This window comes from Delphinus delphis, chromosome 10 (genome assembly GCF_949987515.2).
Source record: "Delphinus delphis chromosome 10, mDelDel1.2, whole genome shotgun sequence".
In the NCBI taxonomy this organism is placed as follows: Eukaryota; Metazoa; Chordata; class Mammalia; order Artiodactyla; family Delphinidae; genus Delphinus; species Delphinus delphis.
Window position 1 is genome coordinate 91,585,124 of NC_082692.2, and position 19,088 is coordinate 91,604,211.

A 19,088-nucleotide genomic window follows, 5' to 3' on the forward strand; every position below is an offset into this window, starting at 1 on the left:
GAATTTCCTTCCGTTTTAATGCTGAATAATATTACAATGTGTGCATAGACCATATTTTGCTTGTCCATTCGTTCCACATTTTACCTATTGTGAGTCATGCTGCTATAAACATGAATGTACAAATACCTCTTTAAGATCTTGCTTTTAGTTCTTTTGGGTATATACCCAGAATTACACTTGCTGGATCATATAGTAATTCTATTTATAATTTTTTGAGGAACTGCCATACCATTTTCCATAGCAGCTGTACCCATTGTATGTTCCTACCTACAGCACACAAGGGTTCCAATTTCACTGCATTCTTACCAACACTTATTTTTATGTTTTTGATAGTAGTCATACTAATGGGTATAATGGTATCTCAGTTTTGATTTGCATTTTCCTAAAGATCAGTAATTTTGACCATTTTTTCATGTACTTATTGGCCATTTGTATACCTTCTTTGAAGAAATATCTTTTCAGATCCTTTGCCCAGCTTTTTTTTTCTTTTCTAATTTATTTACTTTTGGCTGCGTTGGGTCTTCATTGCTGCACGCGGGCTTTCTCTAGTTGTGGTGAGCGGGGGCTACTCTTCGTTGCGGTACACGGGGTTCTCATTGCGGTGGCTTCTCTTGTTGCGGAGCACGGGCTCTAGGCGCACAGGCTTCAGTAGTTGTGCCGCAGGGGCTTAACTGCTCCGCGCGCGGCATGTGGGATTTTCCCAGACCAGGGCTCGAACCCATGTCCCCTGCATTGGCAGGCAGATTCTAAACCACTGAGCCACCAGGGAAGTCCTGCCCAGTTTTGAATAAAGTATTTTTGTTGTTGAATTTTAGGAGTTCTCTATATATTCTGGATATTAATCCCTTATCAGATAATTGATTTGCAAATATTTTACCTCATTCTTTGAGTTCCCTTTTTACTCTATTGATATCAGCTTCTGTTACACAAATTTTTAAATTTTTCATGAAGTCCAATTTGTCTATTTTTTCTTTGGTTGCCTGTGCTCTTAGTGTCATATCCAAGAAAACTTTTCCAAATCCAAAGTCATGAAGATTTTGCCCTATGTTTTCTTCGGTTTTATAGTTTTAGGTCTTACATTCAAGTCTTTGATCCATTTAAAATTAATTTTTTATATGGTATTAGGTAAGTATCCAACTTCATTCTTTTGCATGTGGATATCCACTTTTCCCAGAATCATTTGTTGAAAAGACTGTCCTTTCCCATTGCCTGATCTTGGCAGCTCTGTCAGAGATCATTTGGCCGTATATGCAAGGGTTTATTTCTGGGCTCTCTATTCTGTTCTATTCCATTCCATTCCATTCCACTGATCTCTGTGGTTGCCATTATGGCAGTACCACACTCTTTTGATTACTGCAGCTTTGCAGTAGGTTGTGAGATAAGGAAGTATGAGCCCTGCAGTTTTGTACTTTTTCAAGATTGTTTTGGCTATTTAGGGTCCCTTGAGATTCCGTGTGAATTTTAGGATGAGTTTATATTTCTGCAAAAAATGTCAATGGGATTTTGATATGGATTGCATTGAATCTGTAGATCTCTGAGTAGTTTTGACAATGTAACAATATAAGGTTTTCCAATCCATTAACATTGGATGTGTTTCCAATTTTTTGTATCTTTTAAAAGTTCTTTCAACAATGCTTTATGGTTTTCATCGTACAAGACTTTCACCTCAGTGGTTAAGTTAATTCCTAAGTATTTTATTATTTTTGATGCTATTATAAATGGAGTTGTTTTTGTCATTTGTTTTTCAGATTGTTCATTGTTAGTGTATCGATATGCAACTGATTTTTATGTGCTAACTTTGTATCCTGCTACTTTGCTGAATTCATTTATTAGCTTTAATAGTTTTTTGTGGAATCTTTAGAGTTTTCTACATATAAATCATATAATCTGTGAATAGAGGTAATTTTACTTCTTCCTTTGCAATTTGGTGCCTTTTATTTCTTTTCCTTGACTAATTAAACTCACTAGCATTCCAGTACTAGTTGAGTTGAAGTGGTGAAAGTGGACATCTTTTTCTTTCAGTCTTTCACCATTCAGTCAGATGTTTGCTGTGGATTTTTCACAGATAGTTTTTATTATCTTGAGGTAGCCTCCTTCTATTCCTGTTTTGTTGGGTGTTTTTATCATGAAAGAATGTTGAATTTTGTCAAATGCTTTTTCTGTATCAATTGAGATAATCATGTGGGGTTTTTTCCTTCATTCTGTTTATATGGTGCATTATATTGATGATTTTCTTATCTTGATACATTATATGCCCAGAAACACAAACTAATAATTTTAAAAAATGCATTAGTCTCCTAAATTATGTAGAAAACAAAATTTACAATTACAAAACCAAAATTACAATAATATTAGATTTAAGGCTAACAATTGCTTTTTAAAAAATATATTAGTATTTTAAATCATGCAGAAAACAAAAAGTTGAGCTACAAACCATGTTCCAATTATACTAGCTTTCATAATTGTTCATGTATTTACCATAATTGGGATTTTTATTTCTTCATATAGCTTTGTTTTACTTTCTAGTGGCCTTTCATTTCACCCTGCAGAACTACCTTCATCATTTCTTGCAGGATAGGTTTAGTGGTAACAAATTCCTTCAGCTTTTATTTAGCTAGGAATGTCTTAACACATTATTGACTGGGGGATTTTTGCAGAAACTAACTCCTGTGACCGTAATACATCTCCCGTCAAAGATGTGTTAATTTTGCCCTCACTTTTGAAGTACTGTTTTGCTAGATAGATTCTTGGTTGACCATTTTTTTCTTTTAACACTTTGAATATATCAGCTCACTACCAATGGCCTCCAAAGTTTCTGATGAGAAATCTGATGATAATCTTATTGATGACCATTTGTATGTGATGAGTTGTTTCTCTCTTGCTTTCAAGATTCTCTCTTTGACTTTTGAAAATTGCATACAATATGTCTCAGTGTGGGTCTCTTTGAATTCATCTTACTTGGAGCACATTAAGCTTCTTGGATATTTATATTTACATCTTTCCTCAAATTTTGGAAGTTTTCAGCCATTATTTCTTCAAATATCCTATCTACCTTTTCTCTCTCTTCTCCTTGTGGGACTCCTCAGTGAGTATGTTGGTCCACTTGGTGTCCCATAGGTCCCTTTGACTCTGTTCACTTCTTTTCAATCTTTTTTTCTCTGTTCCTCAGAAACAATAATTTCCATTGCCCTATCTTCAAGTTTGCTGATTCTTTCTCTGCCTATTCAAATCTGTCTTTGAATCCCTGTAGTGAAATTTTTATTTCAGTTATTGTACTTTTCAACCCCACAGTTTCTTTTTTTTTTTCTTTTCACAGTTTCTTGTTGGTTTCTTTTTTAGGTTTTCTATATCTTTATTGAAATTTCCATTTTGCTCTTATTTTGTTTTCTTGACTTTCTCCACATCTTCCTTTTGTTCCTTAAACATCTTTAAGGCAGTTGTCTTAAAGTCTTTGTGTAGTATATCTGCCATTAGGCCTTTTTCAGGGACAGCTTTTGATTTATTTGTTGCCTTTGAATGGACCATTCTTTCCTGCTTCTTTATATGCTTTCTGATTTTTTGGATGAATACTGGGTGTTTGAATATAATAATATATAATATATTATAATGTGGTAACTCTGGAGATCAGATTCTACCCCTCCCTCAGGGTTTGCTGGGCTTTTTGTTCTTATTTATTGTCTTTTTTGCATTGTTGTAGGGTGTCTCTGTGCTGAGGAACAGCCTGTGGTGTAAACTTAAGGTCTTCATAGGTCTTTTCTGAACCTTTCCCTGGACATGCACAGCACATGTCACTTCCTAATATTTCCATTTGTGCAGTTGTTTTAAAATGTCCCAGTCTTTAATGTTTGTCTCCCAAGAGGGGAAAAGAGAGTAAAATGAAAGAAACGGTGAAGGGGGCCCTTCCTTTAAATCACCTGGAGGTCACTTCAGCCAGAGAGGGAGGGTCTTACAAAAACAGGGGGGAGGTACAACAACTAAGACTGCCCATGGTTCCTGGAATGAGTGGGAGATGGGTAGCTGGTACCATGCTAAGAGCTGAAATTGACCAAAATTAAACACAATTTATCACCCAAGCCTTCCCCTGAAAGTTGAAGCCTTCGATAGACTCTAGAGTTCCAAAATAGTTATACCAGAAAGATTCTGCCAGTGCAACTGTTGTCTGGGTGGGGAGATAAATTCCCACTGCTTCCTACTCTGCCATCTGTCCAGAATCCTCTGTCCCTGGGTGATCTTTATGCATATTTTAATGTGAGATGGCTGCTCTGAGTCACTTTTGGTTCACCACTTGCTCCAGACCCTTTTCTGAGCACAATGTCTCCATCTCCAGGCCTTGGCTGGAACCTGGCTTTTCCCTTGAGGATTCTACTTTGCAAATCCTCTCAAGTAAAGCCTGTCCATTGTCACCTGTCCTTGAATTTGAGGGGCAAAAGATTGCTTTGTATGTTTTAGGAAAGCCACTCTCCTCAGTGCCATTTCTCTGCCAGGCACTGTTAAGTGCTCATACATCCATTATCTCATTTAAGCCTCACTATGAGCCAGTGCAGGAGATGCTGTTGTTATTTCCAGTTTGTAGAGGAGGAAATCAACTGTTAAAAAGGTGTGGTCTCCTAAGTAACAAAACCACTCAGCTAGTAAGTGACAGCTGAATTTGAACACCATTTCATCCAAGTCCAGAGTCATTACCACTACTGCCTCTCTCCCCATGTCCATTCTAGATTTGAGTTTGTCATCTCTCCTGCAAAAACCCATTGCCTTTTTCTTATGTGTTTCTATTGCTGCCATATGAGAGTACCACAAATTTAGCAGCTTCCAGTGACACACATTTATTACCTCACAGTTCTGTGGGTCAGAAGTGCCAAGGTGCTTGGACTTACTTCTCTGCTTTGGTCTCACGAGAACAAAATCCAGGTCTCAGACAGACCAGAGGCTCTGGAGGAGAATCTGCTTACGGGTTCACTTCGGATACTGGCAGAATTCAATTTCAAGTGGTTGTAGGATGGAGGTCCCTGTTTTCTCACCAGCTGTTGGTCAGGGGTTGTTCGAGAGGCCTGCACATTCCCTGGTTTGTGGCCCTTCATGTTCAAAGTCAGCAGTAGTGGGTTGAGTCCTTCTCACACTTTGAACTGCTCTAACTTCCCTTCCTGCCTCATCTCTCCTACTTCCAGCTGCAGAAACTTCTTTGCTTTTAAGAACTATTGTGATTAGATTGGACCCATGTGGACAGTCCACAGAAGTTTCCTTATTATAAGGCCCTTAACATTAATTCAATCTGCAAAGTCCCCTTTGCTATGTTGTGTAACATACTACGAGTTTTGGGGTTTTAGACCATGGACATCTTTAGGGACCTTTCTGTCTACCATGCCTTGAACCTCACACTGCTCAATTATATCATTCCTTTCTTTCCTTGTCATATCATTAATATTTTCTGTTCTTCTTATAGTCACAGTAAATGTATAGTCATTTAAGTAAATGTGTGGTGTCCTTCTCTTCAACATTCTCTTCCTGTTTTACCCCTGACCTCACCCTGAGATACATTTGTGACCACTCTGGTGACTTTCTTTCTTACCATCAAGTATTTTCACCTCCAATCCACTTTTCACGGGCGTGCTTTGTTTTGCACTTGTCAGCAGGGAACCTGTGGGAAGAAATAAAAAGTTATCCCCCAGATGCATATGGGGGCTGAATTTCAATCACAGCATTACTGGCTTTTATTTGATAGTTTATATATGCAAAATGGATTAAAATCAAATTTAAGAAGCATGAACGATACCTGGTAATAGAGGATATGATTATACAGCATCCGTCAAAACATTTCAGTAAACTGATTTAAAAAAAAACATCAAGGGTAAACAATTTCATCGACTCAAATGTCAGGGTTTGGTAGACAGAAATATGATTTTAGAATGAAACCTTTTAACAGTTCTGTGGAATGACAGGACTTGATTTGGGCATTGAAATTTGAATTTCCTTGCTGCTTTTAAAAACATATTAAGCAGGAGATCAGTACTAAATTTGGTTACATCAATATCATTTTAGAGGAGGGAGTATGATTTACATGCTATATAAAACCCATTTTCTCCACTATGGATAGAGACATGGGTCATCTTCTTGATGAAGTCACATATGATCTCAGTTAAGCAGGAGCCATGGAGATGCTGTTGTACATAATGAAGACTTAAGAAGATGCTGAGGTTTTCTCTGTGGGGTTTTGTTTTACTGCATCAATTTATCCACTGTAGCTATGAAAGGCAACCCAGGAAGCATGATTCCATTGCTTCTGGACTGCCACAGAAGTGCCAGCCATGAACCTCCATATTTTATAATAGGCGAAATAGCATCTTTCAAAATGAGGTTTTTATAAGTTGCTTATAAAAATAAGGTATTCAAGCATTGAGAAAAGATTATTTTTAATTGGGCTTGATTTTACTTCCCTGAATTCAAGCACACAGCCCAAATTGTTTGTAAACTTTAAGAGCATAAAATAAGGTACTTGTTTAAAACAAAATCTTGTTTAAAACAAAAACCTTGTTAAAAAAAGAAATCCACATAACGTGGAGATTTTTCTGATTTGGTAGGTTTGGAGGAATGGTCAGGAATATGAATGTTTAATAAACAGTCCATCGAATTCTGTTGATCATCATAAATGGACCATGCTTTGGGTAATACTATTCAAGCACTACTTCTCCCAGCTGCTAGTTCAAATTACGGGGGAGGGAGAAAGAAAACAAACAAACAAAAAAGGCTGAGACAGAGGAAAACAGGAAGGGAGGGAAAGAACTGCAACTTTAATCTTAAAAAAAAAAAAAAAGGTGTGTTCTGCTTTCTGTCTCCCCAAGTCTTCTCATATTGCAGCACTAATAATAACACCTCCAACTAAAAGTCAAATTTCATTAAGAATTCATAGCTTCTGGAAAGCTGTGAGGCTCTAAGAGCCCTTCAATGACTCAAGAGGAAATGCTTCTAAAAGGCTAAAGTAAGAGCCAAAGTTTGAGCCATGTCCCCAAAATCTCCCTGAGATGGGCTTCTATCCAAATGGATACAATAGCAATTTGCTCTCTCCTCACTGTTCTTTCAGAAACACCAAAAGAAAAAATATATATATCACATTCTCAGTGAATGGTCATCCTAATCATTTCAAAATGCAAATGCTTATAGAAGTTTGGAGCAGTGGCGATAATCACAAATCCCCACTAACAGTGTAGTGGTTGAAAAATCACTGGCGTGAGCCACCCCTTCAAGAGTTTTAATTTGCAATCAAGTCAAGAGCTGTTCTAGTGAAGCAAGAAGCAAGAAACTTCTGTCTGAGGGACAGAAGTTCAACCCAAAGTGGGAAGCAACACAATAAGGGTGCCATGACAACTATCCAAGAGCCTAACACATAAAGCTCATCTACCAGGTTTTTCAAGTTACCAAATGAGTCCACGCTGACAAATCTCCTATAGGTAGTCTTTCTCAAACAAGCGATTTAGATCCTTTTAATGAAATATAATACTGAACACAGGAAGTGAACCTCCAGTTGTAACACCGTACTTACTCTCAACTATATTTTTAACATTTATTGAGCACCTATTGTGTGTAAGTGCTACCCCATAAGGTTGGGAATGAGACGTAGTATAATTAATAAGACATCATTTGATGCCCTCAAAGGGACTCACAATCCAGCAGGGATGTAACTGTGAGTAAATAATTCCCAGACAGGAACAGAAGGAACATGGAATATTCCATTCTCAAGGTTCGAAAGAGAAATGAGAGCAAGGAAATAAAAGGAACATTTCTTTAGTGCTTTCTCCTTGCCAGGCACTATGCTAAGTTCTGTGTATTTGTTATTTATTGTTGGTCAACTATGTGGCTACTTTTCCATTATATCCTAGAAGCAGACTGCTGGAACGTAAAGCAAAGTTTTCACCATATGGCCATGATTTCCCCCATCAAGCAAACAAACAACAAAAATAACCTTCAGTTTCTTGAAGCCTTCCTCATTTCTAAGTTCATGGCTCTTTTTACTATAAAATACCTCCTTATCAGGAAATAGGAAATGCCTTAGGGGTAAATATCCAATAGCAAATTCAGAATTCAAGAGAAAGAACACAGACTGTTTGCAGGTCTGTTACTTCATACTCATAACACCCAGAGGGCTCTCTGGGTGCCCCGTTCCCACCTAAAAGTGTGTTCTCGAATGTAGGACCTAAAATGAAGTCAGGGTGAAACCTACACTTGCTTTGACATAAAACCACATCGAGAGCTAGCCCCACCCTCAGATCTAGTGTCTTGAGTTTTCCAACACTACTCCTCTCTCCAAGTCAAATGCCTGCACTGCAGGGGCACAGCAGGGTTTGCATCTGTACCATATTGCTGCACTCCCTCTGAATATGGGCTTTGGGGAAAGAGACCCTCTCCTTTTTCCGAAGTACAAAACTGGTACACTGAGCACAGAGCTACGCAGTCTTTTCGGGGGTGCTCCTGATACCTCCTGGAGATAAGATGCTATTACTTTTGAACGCCTGATTGAGGTCCTGAGCTGCAGGATCCCGGGTCTTGAATGCAAACACTGACCACCTGCTTGAGTCAAAGGCAGAGTGGAAAATTTGAAAACAGAACCAAGCAATTTAACATTTTGCTTCAACTTCCAAATTACTGAGCGAGAAAACTGAGTAATACCTATCTACCTCTCAGGATGAGACAATTAATGAAGATTTTTGCCTTTTTCTAAAATTCTAAAAACCAATGAAAGCTGATGTTTTATATTCTGCCCACATTGCAGAAATTAATGGGTTTCCCTGTTCAGAATAAGCAATGAGGACTTTGTCCTAACTGGGAGGAGTCCAAAATGTGGTAAAAAAATTTTGCTGATCCCTTCTCAATTTATTTTAATTTTTGTCTGTTGCATGGTCCTGAAAGTTAATTTTCTGAAAGGGTAGCTTTATATATCACTATGAATTTCTCAACTAATCTTTCTATGTGGGATTATAAAGTCAAAAATTGGTTGATTACAAGCAGGGAAATAATATTTTTTCTTTTGGCAATTGCTTCTTCTGATTACATATATTGTTCTGTAAGTTATACTTGACCCTCTGATTACTCAAAATGAATAAAGACCTTAAATACCCTTTGGAACAATATATTCTCTTGATTTTTTCATAAAGTTAATAATAATAACAATAATAATAACTAACAGCAATATTAATAAGAATTAACTAGTTTAATTAAATGACACACTTTATCAATTAATCCAAATGGTGGTACATAACCCTTTTCTTCTGTTGTTTTTCTTTTTCATTTTTAAGATACCTTTTAAAGAAAGCCAGAATAATTGAGTAATTATATGTCTTACATGGCAAGACTTTGCTGGTGAGGGTATATTCTGGTAACTTTAGACAGCTGGCAATTTTAATTGTAAAGTTATATCTGTTAGGATTACCTCTGAAAGCGTATTTCCTGTTGTATTCAGTTTATGTGAGATGAGCCCTTTGGATTAATTATTTCCTCCATACACAAACATCTATTTTCATGGTGGCTTGAAATGCAAACCTAATTTTACACAGTCACTTTTCTTTGTAAGGAAGTGGATGACTCTAATGAACATGTACCCAGAGAGCATATGGTGATATAAAAAAGAAAAAGCTAAAAATAAAATTCAGGGTGAAGAGTTTCCCCAAGTGTGGTACAAGTAACAGGCATAATAAAACAAAATCATTGCAGGTGGCACATGGACAGACATTTTTGTTTATATGGTTATCTATTTATTTGATTACCCTTTAGAGAAAACATATAACTAGTACAATAAACCCCCAAATTTTCTGGCCCGAAATGCTTAGAATAAGTAACAGGTATAAAAAAGTGAGTTGATTTAGGATAAACATTAAGAAAGTACTATTTGGGCGGTATTGAGATAAGGCGAACATTACAAAGTGTACTGAGAATGACTGGTAAACATGGGCACAGCAGTACAGAGTGCTACAGAACCTGGCCCGGGACCCCGGCTCAGCCATTTAATAGCTGTCAGATTCTGTAATTTGTAAACACCTTCCCACAAGAGCCTGCTGGAAGAATTTTTAAAATCCACCTAAATCTTGTAGCATGCTGCTGGTCACCTAGTAAACCCTCAATAAATGTCAGTTGTAACTACTCATCACAATAAAAGTCTCATCCCAAGGACTCACCTAGCAACAAAGCAAAGCAAACCACTTGCACTGGGTGGTTATAGGCACAGAAGAGTATTATTAGGAAAATCATACATAGCTGTTTAATTTTTTTTAAGAAAAAGTTGATGAAAACATCAAACAAATTGGTCCTTAATAATAACTCTTACATTTTTTAAGCTAAAAATATGTATACTCTAGCTATTTATTATACAGCATTAACCTTACGTTCCTTTTGCATAGCGATAGTGTTTTTTTCAGTCTTGACATCTTCTAAAGTGTTAAACATGGTATTTTCACCTAACTGGCTCTCGATATAGAAGTATGGAGACAGCTATCATATATATCGCTTCACTAATTTTGAAGATTTCCTTATCTACTATGACTTTGGAAGGAAGTAAATATTCAGAAAACACAGCTTTTAACTGATGTGTTTTTGCATTCTTGGTAAGGAAAATCCTCATATTTCATAAAACGTTACCAGAAGTTTTCTAAATATTCTCAATATTGTTATATTCTCTGTGCTGCATATATCTACCTTGTTTCTGAAATCATACATACAAAGTCCTAAAACATCAGTGACAATGTGTGATTACTTCAGCCCATTCATCTTTTCCAGCTCTACTTGCTCAGAGAGTATAGGTTCTTGTATGAAGGATAAAAAAAAAAAATCCTAGATCTTTTCCTGTATCTGTACTGGGCACTTCATACCTGATCAATAAATACTTGCTTACTAGGTGGTTTTCTAGCAGTCAGGGGTAAATTAGTCAGAGAGCAATCCCATATTCCCCCTGAGAGTCAGTGGTTAATCACTGTTATTTTTTTAATGTTTTAAAACCTTTTTTAGATAGACAGAAGGCATAGCAATGATACCCTTTCCTCCCCTGAATCACACTAAAACCCAGAGGAATTCTGATTAATGGCTAGCACCATGGGACCTTAATAAATGTCATCGAAACTGCTTTTTAGGTGATACTTGAAGATGAATGCCTATTATACTTACCTGCCTTTTAGGATTTATAAGGGTAGATGATTACATTTTTAGGCCTTCTAGCAGTGTTTCTGAAATATGGTCTAAAATGAGTAAATGAGGTACTTTAAAGAGAATTGTTTCTGCTCACTGAAGTCTGGTATGTAATAGCAGAAATGTGGAGACAATCCAATACTCATCAGTAGAGAGCTGGTGCACCATGGTATATGCCATGTAGCTCTGAATATAAATGAGCCAAATTTGAGTGTATTCATACCTCAGGGCATCCATGGTATAATGTACAATCAATAAGAAGCAAGTATGAAGTGTCTGAACACAACCCCATTATATGCATGTATCTTGTCTGCCCATAGAAAAGCCACATAGAAAAGCCACATACCAAACTGTGCATAGGGGGTCCCTGATGACTGGAGTGAGGAGAACAAGAGGAGAGCTTTTAGCTTTTACTTTATGTATTCCTGTCATAAAATTTGACTATAATAAGAACTTTTAATAAGCGTTTTCATTTTTATAACCTTTTAAAAACAAAAAATTGTTTTAATAAAGGTAGTCTTAGACTAGCATTATCTATTGCTTAAATTTATTGCTATTCTACCAGAAGTTATTGTGTACACAGCCTCCTCCTTTACATATTTGTTTTTGTCTCCTCACTTGATAGCTCTAGAAAGATGTGTTGCTCCATGGCCATACTCACTGGGCCCTTTTCTTCCAGTGTGGAAGAAAAACAGAGGATGACTTAGAGCAAGCGTGGGCTTCCGTTTAAAGTCTAAAAGCAAGAGTTTGAATCTTAGTTCCATTATTTGCAAGTTCAAACTTTTGGTTGCAAGGAATAGAAACCCACTGAAGCTACCTGAAGTCGAGGGAAGGTTATTGTAAGACTATAGATCACACATGGAAATGAATTGCAGTTGGAGCTCCTGGGAGATGCAGGTGGAAGCTATGAAACTATCAGAGACTCAGCCACCCCCATTCAACTACATGCTTCCCTGTTCTCTACATCTCTGCAAAATAGTTTCCTTTCCCATGGTTTCGATGCCCAATAACTTATTTGCAAGCTACTTTTCTTGCTATGAAATCTACTCAGGCCTAGACTTCATGGGATCTTTCAGCTTCTTATAATTCTTGTGATCTCTTATTCCTGAGAGATCACATGAATTGAATGAGACAACATTTTGTTTAAAAGGCTCTCATATTTCTTGACACAATATACAGAAGATACCCAACTTCTTTAAACATCAGTATCTTCAACTGCAAAAGGTAAATCCTAATCGTGTAACTGTAATAAGTTTTCTGTAAAATTCTTAGTGTGGTGCCTGCCATACAGTAATGCGTAATAAATGTTAGGTTATGTTCTTGTTACTGTTATTGTTATTATTAAATCCATCATGGTTATTAAGGATTTTAAGAAAATGAATGACCTGCCTCATCCAAGTGGGCAGACTTCACGCATGCCTCCATTGCCACATAGATTCTCAGAGAAGAGGACATCTTAGCACCTGATAGAGAAGTTCACAAGTAAAAATCTTGACAGATCTGTAAAACAATTTATCGTACATCAACAGTTCTTCAAGGCCATGCATGGAGACAGTAATGCATTTAAAGCAAAGGCAATCGAGATGCTTTCATTAAGCACCAGCCAGAAACTTGCTTATAATGCAAGGGGGGGAAACCTGTGATGCTCACAGCCCTCTCTGTGTTTTGGTCCAGTGGAAAGGAATCTGACGAAGCACATAACAGGTAGTTCTCTGCCAAAGATGCCCAGGGAATTCAATAATGAACAGTTTCCAAACTGTGAAGTGACCCATTTCAGATCCACAAATGAGGAGGGCCTGGCATGAACTCTGGAGATGCTGTAACAGACACACAGACATGTTTTAATTTCATGTTTCTTATGAAATTAGCAAACAATGTGCTTAGTGATACTCTAAACATAACACGCCGCCATCTGATTAAGGCAACGTGTCAGCTCAGCTATCAACACTGAACATTTATTATGCTCAACGACATTCTTGTCTTAGCTCTCAAAATCACAGGTGTTTCAGCGAAGAAAAGTCAAGACAAAAGTGAGAAGTGAATGCTTTCACATATTTTTCTTCAAAGTTTGCAGCAACACAGTGTTTGACAGAGGGCTCTGACTGCTCAATTTGATGGCCATACAAACTTATAAAAGCTGAAGTACAAGGTTTCCCAGGGGACGACATAATGAAATAAATGCACTCATGAATATGCATGGCTGGAGGAGGCCATCTGTTCTCCACCAACCTCTTTTCTTTTGACAACTCACAAATACCCAGCCCCACCCCCATGCCTTCTCCACGTTCCAGAAAAAAGAGCCTTCATCCAAAGATTTTAAAAATCAGTGATGTTTCATCTCAGGCAAGAAACATAGTTACAAGAGAAATGCTTTTGTGGTCAGACTAAAAATAATAAATTAATAAATCAAAGAGTGCTTGTGCACACACCATGAACCTTGAAGTTCTCTGCTGCTCTCCCTTCCCTCAGGAATGAAGCTCTTGACTCTTCACCTAAACTGAAAGCCACATGGACCTGCCTCTTGGGCTACAAATATGAGAACAGGAGAAACTTCAATAACAGCAGAGTAGATAACACTCTATCATTCAGGAATTCCAAGTTAGTTCCAGTTGCTGTATATCCAAGTTCAGTATTAAGTATTTCCCCTGATCTCTTTGGAATTCTTTACTCATCACTAATTTTGAAGGCACAGGATGAGGCCAATCTCACTGTTCAAAGATGAAAAGAAAATTTTTTGAGAAATGAGAAAATATAGTTGAGAAAGAACAAGAGATAAGTTTCTTGGAAAAATTGATTACAAAATGATTAAAATTTTTTGGTCAACTGAATCATATTTGAAATGCATAAAGAACACTTTTGCATATTTATAGGATTCTTTTGGTAAATCTTTAATAAAGTGAATGCATATGAAAAGCATAATCATTCCTAATTCCTTTGCTTTGCAATTTCAGCTTTGAGAATATCTTGCCTTCTAAAAGCAAGGAATACTTCTAGTGAGTTTCTGTATTTCAGAAGAAAATAATCTAAGGTTAAACTCTTCTAACAACAAAATAGGACTTGGAGGGCTTCCCTGGTGGCACAGTGGTTGAGAGTCCGCCTGCCGATGCAGGGGCACGGGTTCGTGCTCGGGTCCGGGAAGATCCCACATCCCGCGGAGCGGCCGGGCCCTTGAGCCATGGCCGCTGAGCCTGCACGTCCGGAGCCTGTGCTCCGCAACGGGAGAGGCCGCAACAGTGAGAGGCCCGCGTAACGCAAAAAAAAAAAAAAAAAAAAAAAAAAAAAAAAAAAAAAATTGGACTTGGAAACAACAACATAGTCACAGCAGCAGCCCCTGTGTTGTATTAAATTTTCTCAAACTAGCTTGCTTACAGATACAGTCTGTAATAAACTGTTTTATCAGGAAACTGAAAACTATAGGAAAACAATATCTTAAATTCCCAAATGTAGTAAGAGAGATTGGAAAGAGCATATACGTTCCAGAATGAGAAGACCAAGCCTTAAACACCGTCTCTGTTTAGTTAACGGCAGTGTGACCTTGGACAATCCACCAACAGTTTCTAATACTCTATACTTTTATCTGTTGAACTGGAATAGCAATACCAACCTCATGGTGCTATTAGGATGATGTAATAAGGTAATAATAAATATGAAAGCACTCTATAAACTAAAAAGGACTTTCTAAAATAAGCCCGAAACACATGTCAAAATGAATTAATTTATAAATTACATTCCTAATAAAAATAAAATGCATTTACTTCCCAACCACTTCTCACCATCAGGTCTTGCCTAAATAGTCACTTATACAGAGTAAAACAATTTCACTAACTTTTGCTCTCGGTAGCCTGCTACAGTAGCAAGATACTGAAAATAACTTGAACTATTAGAATTGTGCCCTGCCTATATGAATCTTAAAAATGTTCCAGAACACCAGCACCACATCCTAAAAGGATGCTATCAAAGAGGAAGACAGTTCTGAGACCACCTTGCAGAACTTATTTCACATCTCTGTGGTCAGCTGCCTCTCTCTGAGGATGAGTTTTGACTGGCATTGTCCAAAGGCCTCTTTGGGCTCTAAAATTCTGAGATTCTGAGAGAGCAGTTTGACAGGACAAGCACTGGGCCGGGACCCACCAATTGGCTATGTGGTTTTGGATGAAGCAAGTTAAAGAACTTCTCTGGGCATTACTTCCCCCATGTGTAAAGTAAGGGGTTCGAGCCGTGTATCTTCTGAGGTCCCTTCAGCTCTGACACCATATGCTGCTGTAACACAGTTGAAGTGGAGACGGGGATCTGAGGACAAACTGCCTGGTGCGACATAAATTGCTTCCAAGGCTTAAAACAATGTAGGCAGGGCCTCTATAATTAAAAACAAAAATCTCATCTTCTTTTGTGGCATTAAGGCAGAACTTGAGACTTGTGTAAGCGATATGATTCTTCTTAAGGGGTCTACAGAAAACATGTCACAGTTTAAATTTTTTTAAAAGGCAGAGTGTCTTGTTCTTAATTAAAGAACATAGAAATGCTACATCCTTGGAATAATGTCAGCCAGCTCTATAAAGCTTTTCACAATTGGAACATCAAAAATATATTTTCCAAATACTTCAAAGTTGTACACAATACAGCTTTTATCCAAGGGAGATGGTGAAACTTCAGTTTGACAGAAATGCCATATTTTGATGGTTTGATGATTTGTTTCAATTGTGAAAATCTTTCTAAATTAGATCAGTTTCCAGAATGTACATTTTAATACTGTCCCAGATCCTGTACCAAAAAAGTCATTTAAAAGTAATTTAATATAAGGTTTTATGACAAAGGGACAAATGACCACTTCAAGAAGAGACGCTGTAGCCATAAAAGGACTTTGACGTGCACAGGACCCACCCCAGAATCTCTACTCCATGTTAATCCTAACTCCATAGCACACACTGAAAAAGAATTTGTATAAGATGCAAAAGTGGGCAAAGTCAATGATAATATTTTATAGACCTGCTACTTATTATTTATTTGGAATGCATTTCTTATGGGACTGGAAGCTTGAGTAAAGTAAAGCCTTAGTCAATGAAATACTCGTAGCGAATGGGTACAGAATACAATTCAACATTTGGCATTGAAATCCAGCCTGGATTCTGTCAGGAACTGCTCAGTTTTATGCATTTCATTCTAAGTTCATTAGTAAAACAAAGTTGAGAGGGATATCTAGAATACAACCTCTCTCTTCTTTTGAGACCACTTAAAAAAAACTAGCTTTATTGATGTGCAGTTTACATAACATAAAACTGTTTTAAGTACACAATTTAAAACTTTTGGCAAATTTAGAGTTGTATAAATATCATTATAATGCAGGTTCAAAACTTTTCCATCGCTCTGAAAAGACCTCTCATGGCCATTGTGCAGTCAATCTCACTCCCTGCCTGGGCAACCGTTAATCTGCTTTCTTTCTATAGATTTGCCTTTTCTGGATATTTCACCTAAATAGAATCATACAATATGTAGCCTTTTGCTCTGGCTTCTTTAATATTTCTGAGGACCATGCATGTGGTAGCATATCTGTATGTAGTTTCTTTTAATTGCTGAGTTGTATTCTACTGTATGGATATAGCACATTTTCCTGATCACCTGTTGACAGACATCTGGTGTGTTTCTACTTCTTGGCTCTTATGAATAATGGTGCCATGAACATTTGTGTGCAAATCTTTGTAGTCTTTATATCAAGATAGGTTTCATTTCCTTAGGGTAGTTATCTAGGTGCAGAATAGCTATGTCAAATGGTAAGAATATATCTAACCTTTTAAGAAACTGACAAACTGATTTCTAGAATGGCTATAGGATTTTACATCCTATGGATGTAAGGAATCCAGTTTCTTCACATCCTTACCAGTACACATTACTGTCTATCATTTTAATTAAAGCCATTTTAGTGAATGTGAAGTAGAATATTATTTGATGATAATTTGCTTTTCCCTAATAACTAATGATGTGGTGCATTTTTTCATATGCATATTACTCATTTGTGTTTCTCCTTTAATAAAATGTCTATTCAAATCTTTTGTCCAATTTTAATTAGGTCATTTGTCTTACTGGTGAATTGTAAGAGTTCTTTATATATTCTAGATACAAGTCCTTAATCAGATACATTCTTTGGAACTACTTTCTTCCAGTCTGTAGCTTATCTTTTCATTTTTTTAATTGTGTCCTTTGAGGGACAAAAGTTTTTAATTTTGATCGAGTTTGATTTATCAATTTCTGTTATGGATCATGCTTTTGATGATGCATCTAAGTAGTCATTTCCTAACCCAAGGTCACCAATATTTTCTTCTAAAGTTTCAGTTTTAGTTCTTACATTTAAGTCTGATTCATTTTGATTTTATTTTTGTGTACGGTGAGACTTGAAGATCTAAATTCATCTCGTTCCACGTACATACATAATTGTCTCAACATTATTTGTTTAAAAGACTATAATTTTCCCCAACTAAATTTCCTTTGCCCCTTTGATGAAAATGAATTGACGATATATATAAGCTCACTCATTTTAAATGAGTCAATAGGGAATAGTGCTTAAAGAGTTCAGACTGTGGATCCAAACCACCTGGGAAGGAACCTTAATTCTGCCCTTTAGAAGGTATACGGCCTGGGCAAGTTACTGAACCTCTCTGTGCATCACAGTTCTTCTCTGTAAAGGAGGATAATAACAGTACCTGGTTCCCGGGACTGTTCTGAGGATTAAATGAGATCATACATGTAAAGTACTTACATGAGGACCTGGAACAGAGTAGTAAATGCTCAGTAGTTGAGAGCTGTCATTACCATCTCCTCTGGGGGCAAAGACAAGAAACCAGGCAGCGTTTTTGTTTCTTAGGGTACAAATTGGAGCCAACTGGTCAAAATTCAGATGATGACTGGGAGCTGTGAGTGAAATCCCTGGGGCGGACTCCACTTTTTACTCTGTCATGCTATCTACTCTCCCCTTATTGTTTCATCTTATTTTCTTTTCTATATTCTCAGCTTTATTCAGGTACCAAGGTGACTTTTTAAACTAATCTCCTCTCCAGACTCCCCTGCAGCTAAGAGTTGCTTTGTTGACCCAGTTTTGGCCAAAGAAATATAAGCAGAATAAACTATGTGGGGTTCAGAGAAAGCTATTGATTTCTTGATAGAAAGTAGCCAAATTCAACTGGCATGACTCTTTTCAACCACCCCTCTTCATCCTGCTTGGAACATAGTCAAAATGCCTAGATGGGGAGCAGCCCTCTTGCAGCAAGATTTACGTTAAGCATGATGGAGCAGAAAGTTAGAAGCTGCCTTGATCAGCTGCAGCAATGCGGGATTGCCTTCCTCTGACTTCCTGTATCGCCTTGCTACACTTGTAGCAGCTACTTGCAATTGCATGTCTACTGTGGGCAAACGACTTTGTGTGCCCCTCCAAACACTATAAGAAGTTCTGTAAAATAAGTTTTACTATCTCCACTATACACTGAGAATCAAATAAGTTTAAATTAGGTGTCTGAGGACAGGCAGCGGTGAAGAGGTCGGGCTGGGCTCAAGTGGGTGAGCCTGGCTCAAAGTGTGCCCCTGTCACTGCAGAAGTGTTCATGTGCTGTACCCAGCAAGCAAGAGGACTTACCAGGGCAGGAATGTGTGTCTCTTTGTATCACACACTCAGCCTAACTCCTTATACAAAACAGGCAAGGTGTTTTGCCTCGTAAAGCTTACAGCCAAGTCTTTACATTTTAAGCAGATATTTTTCTTCAGGGAAATTAGCAGTTGGCTGCAAACAAAGTTTCTGGTAATCATTTTTAATCAAAATGGCCAAGTAATTGACTATCGGTGGCTGTGCAAGCTCCACAGATAAATGGTTAGCAACAGAGTAATTAAAAGCATGTAGGAATTCACTTCACAGAAATCACCCTTAGGTGGAAAGTAATCCA

The 19,088-nt window shown here is 37.4% G+C and overlaps 1 protein-coding gene across 5 annotated transcripts in view; it reads right to left on the bottom strand.

Moving 5' to 3' along the window:
* CRBN (cereblon) overlaps positions 1–19,088 on the bottom strand; it is a 959,169-nt gene that overhangs the window by 345,751 nt on the left and 594,330 nt on the right. For all 5 annotated transcript variants that reach the window (XM_060022931.1, XM_060022930.1, XM_060022929.1 and 2 more), the window contains one exon: positions 5,567–5,635. The gene's annotated coding sequence lies outside the window, so the exon portion shown is untranslated. The remainder of the gene's footprint in view (positions 1–5,566; positions 5,636–19,088) is intronic.